This window comes from Apis laboriosa, unplaced genomic scaffold (assembly GCF_014066325.1).
Source record: "Apis laboriosa isolate Shangri-la unplaced genomic scaffold, ASM1406632v1 scaffold50_cov145, whole genome shotgun sequence".
Lineage (NCBI taxonomy): Eukaryota > Metazoa > Arthropoda > Insecta > Hymenoptera > Apidae > Apis > Apis laboriosa.
In genome coordinates, this window is record NW_025223540.1 from 154,296 (window position 1) to 177,769 (window position 23,474).

Sequence of the window (23,474 nt, forward strand, 5' to 3'; positions counted from 1 at the left end):
AAATCTGTTGATCTATATAAAAGATCGTAAAACCAAAATTATATTCATTGTCATGATATTAACTTTGACGCAAAGAATTTAATTGGATGATAAAGGATTTAGAGATATTGATAAAGGACATTTAGAAAATGATAATAAAGAAAAAAATTTTTTTTTATTATAATAAGAATATAATAAGAATATTACAATCAATTCTCGCGGAGAATTTTTAATTTAATTATGATGTTTACATATTATAATGAAATAATTGAGCATCTCAAAATAGGATTATTTCATTTTAATATTATTAGATATTCATTTTACTTTATTAATATATGGATTTTTTGAACTTATGTGTAGATATATAACTTTTTAATTTTTGAAAATGATTTATTAAAAAACGGAAATATTAGAAGATTGATATGTCGTCAAACATTTAAAGTTTTTCTTAAATTTTCTTCTCTAATTATAGATATTTTTAAGTTCTTATGTATGATTTTATTACTTACGTATTATGGAATTTTATGCTTTATGTTATACATATTCAATCCTTAATTTTTAAAACCTTAATTAAAAAATTTTAATATTGTATCTTACAGAAAATAAAAATAATAATAAGAATTCATATTAAAACTAAAATAAAGTGGCATTTTTGCCATAACATTAACTTTGAGATATTTTAATTAAAAGATTGGAGAATTGAAAAAGTATGTTTAAAGAATAATGAAAAAAATTTAAAAAAAAAAAATAAAAATGAAAGTTATAAAAGCATCGTAGAATAGAAATATTTTGAAATATTATAAAAGGAAAAGAATGTTAAATAAAAGGAGAAAATATGATATAAAATAAGCATGAGTAGATTTAGAATGGAAAAATAAGATGGTGTCAAAATTTTTAGATCACCAAAGGCTTTTGCTTTACTTTTAAAGAAAATTGTTGTGGAAAATAGAATTCTTTAATATCGAAAAAATGAAATGGATAGAAATTTAATATTTTATTCCTTAATTATTTATTAGTTTTTATTATTCAATATTTGTATATATGCATAAAAGTCGATATATGTATGTGCACATAGAATTCAAAATCTGTGTATCGAATTAGAAAATTAGATATGAAATGAAAATGAGAAAACCAAATTATCGAAAACTTAATAATCATAGACTTAATAATGAAATTTAAAAATAAACAAATAAAATAACGGATAAAATTAATACAATATTTATTCATTAATTATTACGTAAATGAAATTATTTTATTTAATAATAATTTATTTTATAAATTAATTTAATATATATTTGTTATTTGAAATAATTTTTGAAATGTTTTATGATTTTAAATTATATTAATCAAGAACACGTATTATGATTTTTATCTTGCATAAAAGTACAAGTTCAAGAAATGTCTATTAAATAATTATCAAATAATTTTATCAAATAATTTCTGACTTCTTTATAGAAATTCATAATTCAGTCTAAAATTATAATTTTTTTTGCTCTTAAGATAAAAATTATCAAAACAAGATACATGTAAATTAATCTCATTTATATAAATTAATAATGAAATTACAACTTTTAAGAAAGTTGTGTGTTTTTCAATAATTTTTTTTTATTCTATTTTTTTCATTTTTCAAATAATATATTATAGTATATTGTAGTTTATTATATAGTAGTTGTAGTTTATTATTTACTGTAGTTTTGTATATTACAATATTATGAGGAAATATTACAATATTATTGTAATATTTATATTAAATAATATATTAATTTTTGTTGCTTGTAATAAATTTAATAATATTATAAAAAATACTATAAAATACTATTATAAATATACATAATACTATAAAAAAAGAAGAAATAAATTATTAATATGAGGCGCAAATTATTAATATGAAATCATTAACAATGATTATTTATAGATTATCGTTATTATATATCATATATTATGTCACATTCAATATATGTAGCACAAATATGATATTAATTATATATATTTATTATTATGAGGAAAAAAATATGTTTAAAAATATAAACAATTGATTAATACATATTTATCTATGTATTTCATGAATTGAAGTTGTTTCAAAAAATAATATATCTATATATTATCTTTATATTTATTTATTTATCATACTAAAAATAATTTATGTTAAACATATGCAGAACATTTGGTTGATGATCAGAACTATCAGTGTCAAGGTTATGCGGTCAATGTCTCTTGTAACTTCATCGATCATTCAATGAACTTAATCATTAGATTTCATCAACAAAAATCATTATGAAGAATTGAAATTATTATTTGATATAATATGACAATAAATATATAAAAAACGGATATTAATCTTTGCGATATATCATATAAAAAAAATATACATATATATCTAAATCTATCTGAATATTAAATAATATAGAATATTAACTGATATAGAAAGATAAATGATGTTTGAAACTTAATAAGGTTACATTTTAGAGGCTATATTTAAGTTTTGAATCGAATCAGGCATTCAGTTGATCGAGATCATAATAGATGTTGTATAATCATGTAAACTTTAAGTATACGCCTATTTTTATTATTTATGTTAGATAATATAATTTTTACAAAAATATTTTTGAGAAATGATAGAAATTCTCTATTAAAAATAACAACTAATTAGCAAAACAAAATTCTAAATAGTTGACAGAATAGATAATGTGCAATTTTTGCAGAACATGCAATGTCAATCAAATATTATATGTATATACGGATATTTAAGCAATTATTTTGATTTTTCACTTCATATTTAAAATTTTCAATAAGTAAAAAAAATTAAATTTTAATATTTTTTTTTATTTAAATCAAGTACAAGTCTTACAAAATATTACTATTATTTTATATATTTATACATATTATTTCTTATAATAATGAAATTATAATGAAATGATAAATGGAAAGATAAAAATAAATTAATATCGTATTTAATTTTCTGATAACATCTTGTGAATAGGAACGTATTATTGATTTGATATCTAAAGAGTATTAAATGTAATTTTTATAAACATTAATAATAATAACAAGATAATAAAATGAAATTAAATTAGACACATTATAAAACTATTATAACTAAATTTTATTTAGTTATAATATAATAAATTTATGTAATTTTTCGAATAAAACTTCGAAACATTTTTTTAATTTTTATCTGTTTTATATCTTTTTGTTTTTGAAATTTACATGCTTATAATTTGGCATTTATATTATTAAGAATAAAAATCTAGATCATTTCATCAATGATGAGTCAGTATAATTCATTTCAATATGATTCATTTGCATATTAATCATAACATTTATATGTTGATTCTGTGAAAATAATCAAACGGTAATGGATAATATTAATTTAAAAAAAATTAATGAGAAAAATTCTATAAATAATATCAATTTGAAATAAAAAAGTAAGCGTCTATTTTTAAGTAATATCTCAAAACGCTTAAATATATAAAAGAGAATTAAAATACATATTTGTAACAAAAATAGAATAGCTCCATTTTATCTAATCTATGTCTATATTTGAACATTTTTTACATAATTTTTAAATGTTTTACATAAAAAGATGTTTTTACATAAAAAAATACTTAGAATACTTGAGCCTCGATATATATTTATTAATGCTTTAAGACTTAATTATATGTCATTATTTCATAAATGAAATGATATTTCTGAATATTGATATCATATTGTAATATGATCAGAATATTTTAAAAAAATATAGTAAAAGTAGTAAGTTTTAAAAACAATAAAATCAACACGGGATCAATCGATTCATTTTATCTGTTACATCACTAATTTTTATCCTTGACCTATAATCTTTAGTTATCATGTAATTTTTTTTAATTTCTTAAAATTTGAGTAATTTAATATTATTATATTAAGTAATCTAATATTAGTTAAAAAATATAGATTCATTTGCATAGATAAAATTTCATATTAATACATTAATATAATTATATTAATGTAATTTCAAAAAAGTCAATCTATATGAATATAAATAATAATAATAATTTAAATAATAATAATAATTCCTTGTGATTATCTTAATTCAACATTCATTTAATGAAATTGTTATTAATTTAAAAAATAGTATTAAAAAAACTTATTAAAAAAAAATTTTAATAAGTTTACTAATATTTCATTATTTTTTAAATTAAATTTTTAGATTAAAAATTTCAAAATTGAATTTTATTAAAAATTGAAATAATAATTATAAAAAAAATAAAACTATTGTTAATGCTCAAATTATATTTTACATAAAATCAAAATAAAAGAAAAAAAAATTAAATCGAAATGTTTGAAATATATTTTTTATAAATTCATTATATTATTAGATTAGTTAATTTAATTTTAAAATAAGTGATAAAAATTATATTATATAATAAAATTACATAATAATATAATATAATATAATAATATAATATAATATTATATTATATTATATTATATTATATTATATTATATAATAATATATTATATTTTCTCTTTTTAAAATTAAATTCAATTTATNAATTAAATCATATAAAATCTATTTTTGTCAAATATTTAATACTTAAATTATTTAGAAACGAAATAAATTGTATAAAAATTTGTTATAAAAATGTACTTATTATAAAAATCTAGAAATTGAATATGAAATAATAAATATTATATGAATATAATAAATAATAAATAAAAGAGTGAAATATATATTATATATATTATATATGTATATATATATATATATATATATTTATTTATTTTTGTCACTAATTGTATTTCTTCATTTTAATTTATTGATATTTGAATGATTTTATCAATACATTGATACTATCTAAAATCTATTACTACAAAAAACATTAATATAAAGGACTACATACTATAAATATTGTTTATTTCGTGGAAGATTGACAGAATGGTATCGATAATAATGAATAAGTCTTTTATAGAGGGACACCTAAAATCAGACAAGTTCTGACGTTGCTCGACCTACGGCTCAGCTGAGATGGCCTGAGCCAATCGCGTTGCGTGTTGCTTGCTCTCGCCACCTGAAACTAGCGAATGGTATCCATCGAAATACACAGAACTGGTTGTACAGTACACTACAATCGTATCGACGTATTCCCGCGTCGTACTTGGCGCGCCAGCAAACGACCACGTGTCCATGTAGGTAGAGTGTGACAGACAGCTATGCATTATGAACACGAGAAAACACAAATTTATCGAGTCAAAGATCGAGCAAGATAGATTAAAAAAGAGTCCGAGAAGGAGAAACAAACTAATTTGTAATTCAAAGCGGATCGAATAATAGGAAATTGATTTTCAAATAGTAAATGTAACCGTCACGGTTTGAATTACATAAAAAACATTTAAATTTTTAGGAACTCGAAATATAAGAAATAAAATTTTTGATGATAATAAATAAAAAGAAAATCTACTTTTAATTTGGATATTTTATATTTATTTGTTATATATTTATTTCAATTTTGAATTAAATTTTCATTATGATTTAAAGTAACAAATATTTAAAAATTAATTTAATATTATTTTTTTCTAAGTAATAAATTAATTTATATAAAAATATACTTTATGCCTAATTAATCAAATAGTTTTATACAAATAATTACAAATATCTATTTAACATTAATCTAATCTAACACGAAAATATAAATATTTACATATACATGTACATATATTATTATGTTATTGGCACAAGAACAATAAATATTGTATAACAGAAAATATTTATGATTTTAGAATTTAAAAGAGAAACTATAACTTTGAAAAAAATATATAAACATTCGAATTCTACTAATTCTAATAATACACATCATAAACAAAAGTATTATAAATAAATGTTTTCAACTTGATACAACATATTTCATGATTAAAATTCATGCGTATTATAATAATCTATGTACACGTACAACGTAATCGGTGACGTTAATTCAATCTTTCTAACTTTATATATATTATATATATATATATTTATATATAAGGTAATATTATTTAATTCCCATTAAAGAGAAAATTTAATCGCGTGCATTTTCAATAATATCACTCATACCATAAATATATATATATTTTTATTTTTAAAAAAATATATGAAAATTTGTAATCATACTTGTGCATAATTTAAAATTATTTAGAATTTAAAATTCTAAATAAAATTCTAATTTTTATGTTGATAAACCAAAAATATATCTTGTTATCCATAATATATATTGATTATAATATGACCATTTAATTTTTTAAGAAAGTGATTTCAAATAAGTAAATTTTTAAAAATTTTCACTATATATTTCATACATATATTAATAAATTTTGATTAATTATAGATTACAATTTTCTAATTTTTAAAAATTTTTATTTTAATAAAAATTTAATATATTATTTATAGTAAATTCAATCAAATACGAAAATATTCAAAAAATTCATTAAATCTGAAAATAGATATATAATAGTAATATTTAAAAATTAATTTAATATTAAAAACATAATATTTTCAAAAAATTAGACTAATAAATATTATTCTTTTCAAATCAAATTTATATTTTTATTTTGTATTTTTATTAAATAAACTTTATAGATTGTAGATTAAGTTAAATTAGATTCAGATTATTAAAATGTTCTTTGAAATTAGATTTATTGTTTAAATTCATCGTTTGAACTTAAATAATTTTTTTTTGAATACAGCAATATTGATATAAATTTATTATTTTTGATAAATTTGAATTGAAGTATGAAAAGAGATAAAATTTAAGTATGAAAAAGAAAAAAATATCAAGAGTATTTATCATATATTATATTTTATCATTTAAATATATGAAATTATTAACAATTTTTTAAATTAACAATATTTATTATTGATTTTTTATTGATTTAAATTTTTATTTTATAAATTATATTTACTATTATTTAATATTAATTTAAATTAACAATTAACAAATTAATTTTTAAAAAAAAATTTTTACAAAAAACTTGATAAAGAAAATGATTTTGATTCTTCCATTCATTAAAAAGACATTCATTATCTATGATTATCAAAGTAATTTCCATCTAATAAAATTTAAATACTAATAAGTCACATTCATTGTTTATTATCTAACACATTAGTTTCGTTTACAAGAAATATTTTCAACAATGTCAACTTTTACATTCGACAAATAACTTAAATATAACTTCAAATATTTAAAAAACCATGTTTGACAAATTATATATGCTGTAAGATAATTCTGAGAGAATTGGATATCTTTTTTAAAATCATTCACATATTTCAAAAATCTTAAATGTTATATACTTAATTTGAATTACAATTTATATTTATCTTTTGAAAATATAAAAGATAATATAAAAAATTTAATATATCTAGAAATAAAAAAATAAAGAATATAATTATTATAGTACATTTAATATTTTTATGCGAAATGAATAAAATTTATGATATATTTTTTTTATATTTCAATAAAAGATACGTTATTGCTATTTTTATTAGAAATTTTAATAATATAACATAATAAATAAACATAACTAAATATAAATAAATAAACATAAATAAAATAACATATAAAATAAAATATAACATAACAAATCGAGGAAATTATGTTATATTATTTAACATAAAATAATTTCAAATCACTTCATTTATTTTCCACTTATGTTATTTTAAATATAACTGACATATTAATCATCGTTTAATAAATACATATTAAATTTTGCTTCAAACACTGAATTTATGTTATTCGTAATGATAACGATATGAAATCTGATCGAATTCGTTTGTCAACAAAATTTGTATATATTATTTATCAAATGTATGTATTAATGTATGTATTATTTATAAATGTTATGTATTAAATTTATCATAATGTTTTTTCAATCTTATGTTTCATCATAAATTTATATATTTCATATTTCAAATTATATCATAATCTAAATCATAATAAAATTATTTCTATATGTATTAAATCACATTTATGATATGGATTATAATTTTGATTATAATTTCAACTCAATGAAAAATATAACAATAATAGTAAATAATATAACAAAATTTAGTTTGAATTATAATAATCTCATTTTTTAAAATTATAAAATAACAGCTACAAATTATATAATTACAGATAACATAATTCAGTAGCAATGTACACGTAATGTTTACTTATGTAATTCTTGAAAAAAATTTGTCCTGCTAAATTTATATTATAAATCATATTTAACCTTAATCTAATGAATTGTAATTGTTCTAATCACTTGAATACTTATAAATAAATGAATAAAATATCTAAAAAAAAATTTTTTTTATATTGAAAAGATTAAATAGATATATATTATGCTGCCCGCCAGTTTGCCAATGATGAACGCGCATGCGTAACAGTTAATCACGTGCGCGACAAGGTATAGTGTACACGTGAACAACGTGAACGAGATGCTGTATGAGAGAGAATCGCGAAACTTCAGTTTATATACTTATATACTTCCTCGTCCGCATGTTATGTCAATCAGCGGTTCTCATCCATTGACTTATATATTAATGTGGAAGTGAAAATCATTATTATTCATTATTATTCATTATATGTTATAATCTTATTACGCATTCTTTGTGTAGTCTCTATACAGAAAAAAATTGCGAGAAAAATTACGTGCATTGATTTCTAGAATTCATAATATAGATTTTGTGTGTGTGTATGTGTTATATACATATACATATACAATGTGTATTGACGTAATTATTATTGGCCTATCATCATCAAAAGCGGTACGATCTAGTCATTAATGACAGACTTATGGTGCGTAATATTTTTATTATGCACTAATATTTTTATTAGAAATATTATATTTATTATTATATATATTTTATATATTATTTATTATATATTTTTATTAGAAATATTTTTATAAAAAATAATCTAAGAAATTATTAATACAAAATTTTATTAACACAAAAATAAAATTTTATATATATAAAAATATAGGACATTATAATACTATTTAATGTTTATTTTAATAATTTCTTAATAATAAAATTTTATTTGAAATGTAAATCTATATTAAATATAGCTAATAATAATAATTTAATAGTTCAACCGTATTTAAAAATTTTTTAATAACTATAAATATCTAACTAATTAGATATTATTAATTTATTATTATTAATTTAATTGAAGATTAATTTAATTCACATAAAGTTTTTCTTTTTTAATAATTCAACTGATCAAATAAATGACAAAAATACAACAAGTTTATTATTATAGTTATATGATATTATAGTAAGCAAGTAAAATAAATAATTGACATTCATTGCATAAATATTCAAAGAGATAGATAGATCGTCTGCGAAAAATATATTATATATACTATGCAAAAGTTGATGTTAGAATTGTTAGAATTCAAAATACATTTGTGATCTATATATATATATATATATATATAGCATTATTTTATGATTTTGCGCAAGAAAAAACGTGATGACATTTAAGTTTTTGAAGACTGACATTATAATGTCATTGTCTTAGAGATTTGTTTGGATTAGATGCTTTGATGCCTCTACTAAATATTTATATTTTTTTTGACAAAAATATTAATTATCTTAAATGATCATCTATTTAAACGGACATACTGGCTCATCTCCAATCCCCTTGTTTGGATGATAATTAACTTTCAAATATAAGAACAATCCTAAAGGGATAAGTAGTTCGTTAGATTTATTATTAGTGTCCCAGAGATTTACTAATTGTATTTAATTTATTAAGAATAATTGTAAGTATTCATAATGAATAGTTTTCATATTCATTTATAATAGTTTTCGTATTCATTTCATATATTGAGAATATTATATTTTATTTTAATTTATTATAAAAAAAAAAAAAGAAATTATAATATATATTTTTTTTCTATATATTATAAAATAAAATCAATAGAGTTAGATCTTTATATTTTTATATTTTTTTTTTATTCATATCATATATAATCTATACTATAAAATATTTCCTTATTATTAATGTATTTTCTTTAATTGAAAAACTTAGAATGTTTTACTTGAAAATTGTAAAAAGATCTTCTTATAAATGTTATTTAGTATATATTATATAATATTAATTATTATATAATATTAATTTTTCTGCAAATAGATGTATAATAGATCATATAAAGATCAACTTTATTTTTTTAAATAAAATCATAATTTTAAAGCATTATGTTGTATAAAAAATTATATAATTTATTTTTTCTTGTAAGTTATTTATATCGAAAAATTATTAATTTAATAGATATTTTAATTTGCAAATTTAATAAAAATAAAAAAATACAAGGAAAAAATGAACAAATGAGCAACTTTACTTATATGTCTTTTACATATAATTTTTTGAAATAATGAATAGTTATTTATTTTGTAAATACTTAATTTAAATTATATTATTTTCTAAAGTGATTTTTTGATATAACATATATTTTTTAGTATAACATATGTTATTATTATTTTGTAAAAAAATGGAGAGTTATATAAGTGTATTAAAAACTATTATATTATCACATTAAATTATTTTTCATTTAAAAAATAAAGTTAATATTTATATAATTTTTATGTATCCTTATGTATCCTACACAAATATAATGTCGTTATATATTAAACTTTTATAAGAATTTTTTTTTATAACTTCAATAAAATTATTTGAAAAACTTTTATTTGTATTTAATTATTATCAATTAATTCTTAAAATTAATATTATATTGATATTAAATTTTGATATTAATATTTAATATTAATATTAAAATTAACATTTTTTTTTTTAATTTTTAATGAATTTTATGACTTTATTATATCATGTTATATTCATAAAAATGTTAACAAATTCGTCAATTAAATTTCATTAAAAGTAGCATTCATTATGCATATGACAAGAAAAATATTAATAAAAATTTATTAGACAATTTATATATTAAAAATAATTTTTTAAATTTTACAAATTAATTTTACAAAATCTACAAGATCAATACAATAGATTCTTCGTTTTTAAAATCAAATATGAATCTGATATATGCGAATTTGAATGAATAGATAATATTATAAATGATTATTAATGAATATTTAATACAAAATTTTCATTCTTAACATGTATTCTTTATTGAAATTCTGGATTTAGTTCAAATTCAATACATATTACATATATACATATTACATATATACATATTTCTATTAGAAATTAAAATTGATTCCAATAAATTTAAATTTCATTGGAAGATTATATTACTGATAATAATTCACACATATACATTCAGTTAATTATTGAATTATTTAACGATACATAATATACTTTATAATATAATACACGATATAATTGATAATGTGATATTAGTATTTTAAATTAATTAAAGCTACAAATGTAAGAATTAGTTAATACAACAAACAATCATTCTTGATTATTAATTAAATGTTAATGAAAAACACCAATTTATCTTCAAATTTTAATTAAAAAAAAAACAAATTTGTTTGCCAATCTGAATTTCGAAAAAAATTTAGAAGAGTAGAAAGACAAAAATTGCTTGAATTCTAAATTTTAATTGATTTTAATCTCTTTACTATACATAATGACTGTTGAAAGAAAGAAAGGTGAGATAGTAGAGATAGATGAGAAATCAGATATTTCCAATTGAAATAAGAGAAAGATATTATAAGAGAAGAATGTGAGAGAATTCATGTAAGGAATTAAAGAGAATAAGAAGTTGAAATATAATATCATTTTAAAAAATTTAGAAAAAAAAAAGAAATTGAAAAAATTTGATAATTGAAGAATTAATAAACTGAGTATTTTTTTAAAAATATTAAAATTAAAAAAAGTGAGAATATAATAATCTAATTTTGAATTAATGAAATCTATAAAACTTTAAAATTTACATAAATACATTTAATTCAATTATTTCATATTATCAATAATTAAAAAACATTAATTATTATTCAATAATGCTTATTCTTTTATATAAAAAATTAATTATGCTATTTCAGTAACACGAATAGTAATAATTTCAATTTGATGAATCAGTTAACAAATTAGTTCTTATATTGTTACATAAATATTTACGTATATTATACAAGAAAAATTAAGAAAAAATAGAAAAAAAAATTCTTCATTGTTTTGTATTTTTTCTTGAACAATTCAGAATAATAAATCATCGAAAGAATTCCTGATTATTGATTATTGTCAAGTAATAATACGAACGTAGTTATTCTAAATGTAAACATCTCTGACCTCGAATAACTTCGAATCTATAATATTATATATAGTATATTATATTATATATTATAATAGTAATATTAAACTTCATCTAATTATATGAATAATTCATTTTTTAATAACAATATCAAAATAATAATTACAAAAACTTTAATATAAAAATCACTAGCAAAAAAAATTTTGGCACCAAAAATATAAAGTTAGTTTATAATTACATTACACAAAATAATATATTTTCAAAAAAAGAACAAATTATCATCATATAAGTTGAAAATAGAATAAAAGTAAAAGAATAATCAAAAATCTAAATTTTCTCATTCCAGTAATTTCACTTTTTCGCTTGCAAAATATCAAATAATAGAATTTGTATATTTTTAGTCACCAAGAATATTATTAATGAATTAATTAGCAAATAAAGAAGAATATAGCAAATTTATCATATTATATTAATAAAACACAAACGATTCTCTACACAACAATTGAAGAAATATTCGATAAATTTAATATTAGGAGAAAACTATTAATTTGTTATTTTTAAGAGTTATCTAAACAGAACTAAAGTCAAATATTCATTTTCTAATAAGTTTAAATATTTCATCCATATTAATGATATACAAATAAATAAATTTCAAAACATTCAAATAATGATACAATATATTAAATTTATTTTTCTTCTATTAATTATTAATTATTAAGTGATTTTTTCTATTAATAATAACTTAAAATTCTATGTGAAAACAAAATGAATATTTTTTAAAAAATATCCTATATAAAAATAAAAATAAAACGCTAATCAGAACTCTATGAAAAGATAAAATATTGAAAAAAAAACAATAGTCCTAAAATTATTATTAACAAAATATCCCAAACTATTCCAACTTAAGAATTTATAACTAGATTGGAGATAAGTACGATAATTTCATAAACATCGATGGATCTAAATATATACAAACTTATAGAAATATCAATTATATATAATATAATATCAAAATATCATCTACTAAAAAAACAAAAAAAATTCAAAATCACTGATGTCACAATGTTACTGTTATTAAAAAATATTATAATTATTTGCTTAAAGATATATTAAATAATCCATTTTTTTCTACATTTCATCTTTTCTAATTTTAAAAATTTTATAAAAAGGGCTATCGCTAGTAACAAGAAAAATAACAGAAATTATTTAATGAATACATTAAAAATATAAATGAATTAATAATATTATGAATAAACATTAATCAGCTAGAGATAATCGATAATAAAATACAGGATTGTAAATTTTAAAATAAATTCTATTGTTTATAATTATTATCAATCATCAAAATCGATTTTCTCATAAATGAAATCTCGAAGAAAAAAATGTTGTATCAATTTTTTTTTTATTTTTTAAAACAGATTCATCTTTTATTTGATTATACTATGATTATGATTTCATTCTATATATCAATAGATCAAAAATGCAGAACTTGTGGAATAATGATTGTTGAAGAATATATAAATCTTAAATTACTAGACTGTTTTTTCAATTTTTTTTCATATAAAACTTATACAATATTAGAAAGATTGAAATGCATAAAAAAACAAACAACAAATGTTTTCACAAATTCCAAGAATGATTTTCAGTTTAAAAAGTTATTAAATTTTATTATGAAAATCCGAAAACCTAATTATTAGACAATTTGAAAAATACATTACATTCTCATTAAAATAAAATTCTCAAATACATAAAAATATATTCTCATTAAAATCATGAATAGATTTTATCATATAGAAATTTAAAATAAATTTTAAAAGCATTTAATAAAATTTTTAATATGACAATTTGTATACTTTCAATACTGTATAATGACAATTTTATTATTTTATTATTTAATTATTCAAATTTATTTTTATATACATTTTTTCTTTTCTAAGCATATGTTTATTAAAACTTCTTACTAAACTACTTCTTATTAAAACTATATTAAACAAATTCAATGTAACAATGAAATTAAAATTTAAATAATATTTATTATGCATTGATTATTTATTGAGAATTTATATTAAATATATTAAATATATATTAAATATTAAAATAATTTTAAAATAAACAACTCTCTTATTATATTTGATAAATTAAATAAAAAATAAAAATAAATAATAAATAAAAAATAAAATAATTAAATAAAAATTTATAATTAATATAATTATATAAGATTTTAAAATTTGCATATCTAATAAAAGCAATGTGTATTAATACTTAAATATGATCAATTGTATAACATTTTATATCTGTGATATCAATCTACGATTATATATTTTTGAACATCAATTTTTTCTTTTATGGATTAATTAATAACATGAAATTAAATCATTCATTTTATTGAAAAAATATTAACACATTTATTATTACTAGCAATTTATGATTTATGAGAATGTGTTATATACATATCACTTATTTGCTATAATAGTGATTCTATTTAATTCAAAATTTCAATTTTTTAATATCAAAATAAAATTATTAAATTATGTTATAAGTATGCTTTCAAATATTGAGCTTTTAATTTAAAATTTTAATATGATATCTTTATGTATTTTTATAGAGATTGAAAATATTCAATTTGTTTTCTTGAAAATCATAATTTTTGTATTATGTTATTATTGGATAAAATAAATATATAATAATATGCATATTATATTATCAATGACTCGACATGATAGAATCTTCATATATCACATATATCACATATTTGTAAAAATTAATTTAGTTAAAAATTATAGACAAATTTTTATTATGTTTAAAAATATGATTTATCTGTGTAAGTATACATAGATATATAGATATATAGATACATATATTAATTAAATTACACATATACCAAATAGTTAGAAATAGTTGTTTCCATTTTTCTTTACATTACAATTATGCTCATATTTTATCAAAATATGTAATTTTTAATTTTTTATTTATTCATATTAATTCATGTTTAAAATATATGTTTACATACTCACATCATATCTTATTTTTTATTCAACGAGATAAATTTAAAATAAACAAAATTGAATAAGTTATATATAATATAGATGTTTGCCGTCTATATTATATATATATAGTATTTTATTATTATATATTATATTTATTATTATATATATAGTGTTTTATATAATAAATCATATAAAACATATTTTTTCTGAAACTATTATAGATATTGATATATATTTTTTTTTTAAATAAATGATAACGATCAATAATTTAGAATATCACAAAATTTTAAAGTGATGTGATTTGAGACTTAAAAAATTCCTTTTTTTATTTTTTTCCTTTTTTTTTTTTAGGTAGAGCATATATTAATATTTTTTGATATAAATATCATTCATCGAAATATTTATTTGAAACATTTTTTCTTAAAAAAAAAAAAAAAAAAAAAATTTATATCATTGGAGCGCTTCTCCAAAAATTTGTTACACTCTAAATTATTTTAATTGTTGATATTAAAAAAAAACAATTATATCAATTATTTGCATGTAGTAATTTCAGAGAAAACCATTTATAAATTTATGTAATTCATCTTATATAAATTATTATACATTATTATAAATTATTATAAATTATTATATATTAAATTATTATACATATATATCCAAACTCTCAAATATAATGATTTATTTTAATATTATAAAGCATATTCAAATTACCGATTTTTGTAATCAAGTATTCATTAATTTATCTTAATTCTTATAATTATTATCTTACTTCTTATATATTATTCTTATATATTATTCTATAATAAATGATTAAGTTTTTAGAAATATTATTAATTAATAAATACATATCATGTAAATTATAAATTTCACATATATGTATATCATATTGTCATTGACTGATTAAGTTATCATTTTCATGTAATCTTCATGCGTCATCTGATTTTTTAACGCGCAAAAGTATTTTCCACTGCGTCGAAGGCTTAAGTATAGAGAAGCTAAATCGAAGCAGTGCTACTAATCGACCCTAATCGAATTGACGTTTCCGGTGACCGATTACATCCTAACATCTGATCACGTATAAAATTACAAGCGATTAAATAATACAAATTAATTAATTGTTACCAAAAGTGCAATTATTACTAACAATTTGATTATAAAATGAACATTTATCTATAAAAATAATCTATAGACAAATTTTTATACATATAAAACTTCTCATTTAATTTTGTTATCTAAAATATTTTTAAAATTTGTTAATGAATTTAATATATTTAATATATTTAATAAATTTATTAAATATTTATTGTAATATACTTAATATTATATTACATATATTACATATTTATTATTTAGATTATTAAATTCATTTTCAAAGTGGTTGTACAGACAAATTATAATATTCCACTAAATTGCTCGAGGCAGAAATTCGATAAGATCTTTCCACAATAATATTGTCAACAACGAAAGTTAAAATATATGTATACGAACAGTTAGCTCAACAGATGTGACATTGACATACTATTTGGCCTAAAAGCAATGATATATCTTGTCGAAATCACTTAAGATTTAAATAAAATTATAAAATTGAAATCAAATGACCTTGAGCAAATTTGAGGTTAATCATTTCTTTACATCTATTTATGATATTGTATAATTTGTAATTTTTTACCTTTTTTTTTGTAGTATTTAAATTAATAGAATTCATAAATATATTGTTATATAATAAAGTTACTTAATATATGTATATTATATATATATATATTATATTATTACATTATATATTATTATATTATATTACATTATATTATATATACATATTAATAATATTTATATCAATATCTTTTATGAGAAAATTAATAACAAATCAAATCATGTTTACGTATACCAAAGAATTAAGTATTATATTAAGAATAAATAATTCATCTAAAAACCATCAAATTTTATCTAATAAATATATACATATATGTAATGTCTCATTTGATTTTGATATCTTGATTTTTTCACTATTATTATTTATATTTAATATTTTAGATAAAAGTTGAGTGGAATCAAAAAAGGCATATTTTGTTATTAATTTTTTTTTAAATCATAAAGATTATATAAAGATCAATTTTTTAAAATTATATTTCCATTTATAATGAAATATATTATATACTTTTATCATTTATATATTTATATATATAATTATATATTTTTATCATTTCTTCTATAAAAAACTTATATAAAATACTTTTCTATAAAAAAAATATTAACCCATATATGTCTAAAAATTATTAGTTTAGAAAATATTTTAATTTAAAAATTTATCACATGAGAAACAAGAAATATAAAGTGATGCTCATTTGTTTATTTTCTTATCTTGCATGAAACAAGTAAAATATTTTCTGAAATATTTTTTAATAAATTTTAGGCATACAAAAATTAATATTTTTTTTTTAAAAGAACATCGATTAATATATTAAATATCTATTTATATAATATATTTATTTAAAAAAACAAAATTAATGTAACTATGTAACCTTTACTATAATTATATATTTTTATAATATGTTATATTTTTCATAACATATTATATATTCTTCAAGAAAAAAAACTAATAATATCATAAATAATATGTTCTCTTATACTTAGTCTTATTCAATTTTTATTTAAAATATTTTTTGGTATAAGTTAAAATATTATCAAAATTAAATAAACACAGCTTCTCTGTATAAATTAAGAAAAATGTTAAGAAATATAAAATAATACTATCAAAATTAAATAAGATTCTCTATATAAATTAAGAAAAATATTAAGCAGTTATATGAAAAAAATCTCTTCTACATCAATAGTAAATAACACATCAATAAACTTTTAAATAGATAAATATAATAGAATGATAAAAATATTACTATTTTTATTATTTATATAATAATAAAAAAAATAATAAATAATAAAAATTTCTATAAATGAATTCTCAAACCAATATTTATATCGCAGTATTATAATTATTATCGTAGTAGAATATAAATAATTATTTATATATTCATAAATTGCGTGATGTAATAAATGCAAATTACGTTATCGATACTAATCGACTTTTTTTTAGATGGAACTATTTAAGAATATATTATCTACTTATCAATTAGACCGATTATAAACTTTCTTTTCCTATTGGATACTTATAATATAGAAGAATATAGAAGAAAAAATAGCATAATTACTTAAATTTTTTAATAATATTAAAATAATTACTAAAATAATACTAAAATAATACTAAATAATACTAAAATTATTTCTTAAATTTGAATTCTACTCTATTTCCGTCGTTGTAGCATATATCTTGTAAAAAAATTTTCCTTACGATCAAATGAAAAAAAAATGGTATTTCACATTTGAAGAAAAATAATTTAATGATTTCTTAGAATTGATTCTTAGAGTCGATCGTTATTAAATCCAGAATAATACATTATATATACCGTTACATTTTGAATATTTCAAAATTATAAAAAATATAACATATATTATCATTCAATATTATTATACAATAATATCATGATGTCGATTAAGAAAGAAATTAAGAAAGAAATTATTATAATCTCTGGTTTATTTTTCGATGAAAAAACGTTAAAAAAAAGAAAAGAATATCTAAGCTATATAAAAAAGAAAATTATTTCACTGAAAATTATTTCCGGTTATTATCCGACTATTATGTTTTATAATTAATTTTAAAATTTTTGATTCTTTCGAATGAAATTTTATTTTCAATAATAATAATTATATGATAATAATGAATAAAAAATGTAATAAAAAAAAAAAAAATGGAAAACGTACCTCTGTTTCTATTTTCTTATCTTAAACTTATCGCCGGTTAACCTTATTTGTTGAATTAGATTGATGTATATATATATATATATATATATATATCTAACGTCGATTTCCAATATTATGCACAATGTACAACAAACACTATTTTGTATGAAATTATAGTCACAAAAGATTCCAATTATATCAAATCTCTAATTTTAATATATTTATTATCACTTTCTAATAACTTGAATGTTCTAACAGAGAATCAAGACTGAAACGCCGGCACCACGCGGCGGAACTAAATAGGATTGCCAACGAACACAAACACGACTAACGCTTGACACTAGACGGAAGTAGTAGACAGCGCCTCGATGCGGAGTTTTCTTGCATTGATATTGGGAACAAATGCCTATGATTCTTTACCAAAACACATCAATGTATCTTTTGACATGTCTATCATGTCAATGACAGAATATTAAAAAATACTTGAAAATATATATTTCTTTATTTATAATATCTATCTTGCCTTATTTGTTTTTTTTATAATTCTTAAAAATTATTTTTAAAATAATAATTTTATTTAAATAAAACTCTGTAAAAACATTTTGTCATTAATATTTATTATATTATTTATTAAAATAGAGATAAAAGAGAGTGAAAAAGTTAGAAATTTATTTCATTTTATTACAATATTGTAAATAAAAAATAATTATAATACTTTTTTTATTTTATATAATTATATACTTGAAAATATAATAATAAATAATTATATTTTATAATTTACTGAAAATTATTATATTTTATAATAAATTAAATTACAAAAATTAATAAGAGTTTTTTTTCTGTTCTGATGATTATTAAATTTATACATATTATTAAATTATATATTTTTTATACATTTTTATATGATAGAGATAAAATTGAGATTAAAATATTTTTTTTTATTGTGAGATTTATTTATTTATTATTTTGTATAGTGTCCATTTTTATATAATGTATACATTTTTCATTTGATCAATTATATATTTAAAATCATATTATAGTATAGTAATTGATTAAGATTGAAAATCTATTGATTTATTTTATAAAAATTGATTTATTTTAAAAAATTTTTTTTTATTCTTAATTAAGTTCATTAATATTGCATACTTCATATTATACATCGATACATATTATACCGAGTTACATTATTACAAAACAAAGATAAGATAGAAAAATTATTTGTATTTTTTATTTATATTTATTTAAATTTTATACAAATATATATAATAATATATAAATTTATAAATATTATATTATATTTGTATTTATATTTTAGCTTATAGCTACATTTTAAATATATATATACAGAATTATTTTTTTCTTGAAACAAAAATAATTATATATTCTACTTAAAAATATTAATTTTCGTTTCAATTTCAATATTTAAAATTTTATATTTTAATTTTAATCAATTTTATCCTTTATTTTATATTTTTATATTATATTTATAAACATTTTTTTTTTCATATACAATGATTAAAATTTTCTTTTAATTATCTGCTTAATCATTACTTAAAATTAAAATTAAAATTTATTTAAATATTATTATTATAATATTATTATAAATTTTTTTAAATGTTATTTTAAAAATAGATTTATATATATATTTAAATAGATTTATATATATATATATTAAAATAGATTTATATATATATATTTAAATGTTAATTAATATTCATATAAGTATATATTTATATATATTTTTTTAGTTTTTTTTTAATTCTCTTAATGCTTTATATAAATCTTGTTTTCATGAAATGTTATCAACAGTCGGTTAAATAGCTATAACGTTATAATTTTATTTTTCAATAAAATAAAAATGAATATATTCTAAGCATTAAAATTTAATATCGCCAAAATTATAAATTTATTTATTAAAATATATTTTTTAATAATATATTTTTTAATATATTTTTTAATAATATATAGTTAATAATTCCACGTATAACGTATATTATTGAATATAATTATAATTTATAATGTAAAAAAATGTATATACAATAAAAAAACAAATATCTTTACTAAGAAATAATTTTTTTAAATATTTATACATATTTATATTTTTTTGATTTTTTATTTGTACACATCTGTGCATGTTATTTTTAATAAATACATAGTATATTGGTATCATATGTGTGTTTAGTGCTTACTTGAAATTTTACCTTTAGAAAATATGTATATTGACATGAAGTCATTATATTTATAATAATATATGAATATATCTTTTAATTTTATATATTATATATGTCATATCATAATATATATTATTATAATCTTTAATATTATCTAATTAATATTAAAATCTATTATAAAAATTAATAAAAAAATAAAAATTTAAGAAAATTTCAATAAAATTTAATGATTGCTTTGTCATCGTATTGGCTGTTTTTTTCTATATATCAGTATCGTCAAATTAATCTAAATTCCAAAGTCTAAAGTATCATTATGAATGATGTAACATCTATAGTTACATATTGAAATTTTATTAGCATGAATCTTTGTTCAGATCGTCATATAATTCTATATATTTTTATAATATTATAATAAAAAATAAATTTATTATTGTAATAAATTAATTGCTTTGATTTTAATTATTAATTGTATATTTATATATTTTTTCATATTAAATACATATCATTGAATAGTAAATAAAAATATGTTTATAAAAAAAAATTATTGGAAAATTAAAATAAATTGCATTTTTTAAAAAAAATAGATCATAATGAATGTCAATAATTTTTTTTAATGAAAATGTCTGTACATAGCACTGTATATTTATTTGTCAAAAAAAAATCGCTGGAAAATATTATACAGATATTTATAATATAATTTCATTTAATAATTTTGTTAAATATCCATTTTAGAAATATAATAATTTTGAATATATATATATTAAATAATGTAACATTCTTGTGTGTAATATTTTTTTATTATAATTATTTTTTATAATATTTTTATAGTATATATTAAGTTTTTACATATATATTTTATATTAAGTTTATATATATATATTAAGTTTTTACATATTTAATTATAACAAAAAAATATATATTTAAAAAAAATTTTAAAGAATATTATTTATTAAAAATTATTTTACTTCTTTCAGTTGTATTTGAATGATTCATTTGACAAATTTAAATTTTAATATGCAAGCGATTTTCATATAAATAATAAAAAATATTAAATATCAATTATGCAAATTCACATATGAATTATTTTTTATTTTTTTATTTTTTTATTTTTTTTATGTTGATTGCTCTTACTAATTTTAAAGTTAATACTTTTTAATTTTAAAATTATAAAAAAAAAGCAAAAATTTAAAACTTTATTATTCAAATAAACTTATTTGTTACAAATTAAAGTTAAAATCTAATAAAATTAGATATAAAAACATTTCATTTTAAAAGTAATATTAACAAAAGTAATATTATCTTTAAAAATATACATATATACATATGAATGTATACAATTTTAATACAATTAAAGAAAAATATTCTAAACTTATTATAAAAAAAATTATATAAAAAAAAGAAATAAAAAATATCTTATCATGAAACTTGTTTTTTTTTCTTTGAAAAACGAAATTATGTTATTATACGTACTTTTATATGAAACAGTTTTGTGAATATCATGGATAATAGCGATTCTTTTCTTCAATTGCATCGATTGCATCAATTCTATCGATTTGCTGTCGACATGAGGTAAATACTATTATCGACACATCATTGTCCTTATTCAAGAGTTTTGTATCATCAATACACTTCGTTGATTTTTTCAAATATAGTAATCTGAATCCATCATTATAATTCTTTTCTCTCGCAAATCATCTTCAGCAAATGGAATTTCTAAATAATTATACTAATTTCTATATAATTACGTATATACATATATATTTTATATATATTATTATACATATATTAATACATATTATTTATACATATATATATATATATATATATATATATGTATAGTATAGTTTCACTTTCAAAAAAATTAAATTAAAAAAAATCGTAACTATATAAATAAATTAAATAACAATTATTAGAATTGATAAAAATAAAATTTATATATGAAGACTATAAAAGAAAAAATTCGATATTTTTTTATTGTTATACAAGCATAAATTTGTTATTTTTCTGTATGTTTAGGTAGAGATTTAATATATCATCAGATTTTTTAAGTTTTATTTTTTAAACTTTAACATTATTTTGAATTTTAACATTAAAACACTTTTTTTTTAATTACTTTATTGCCTGAAAAACATGAATATGAAGTAAAAAAAGAATCTTTTTTTCTACGTGGTTTCTATCTTTTGAATAATTGATAAATTTTTAATACATTAAATTATGGAAAATTATTCTATATTGCCTTAGGCAATTCTTTCTTAAAATAATGATTCAGCTTAGAATTGATTGTTTAATATGCAAAATTGAAAAATTTTCATTTACAAGAAAAATATATATCATGCAT

At 16.9% G+C, this 23,474-nt stretch overlaps 1 protein-coding gene across 1 annotated transcript in view; it reads right to left on the reverse strand.

Annotated features, from left to right (window-relative positions):
- LOC122717445 (acyl-CoA Delta-9 desaturase-like) overlaps positions 1 to 19,239 on the reverse strand; it is a 30,776-nt gene extending 11,537 nt beyond the window's left edge. The window contains exon 1 of the mRNA XM_043941498.1: positions 18,987 to 19,239. The gene's annotated coding sequence lies outside the window, so the exon portion shown is untranslated. The remainder of the gene's footprint in view (positions 1 to 18,986) is intronic.
- Positions 19,240 to 23,474: the final 4,235 nt, after the last annotated feature.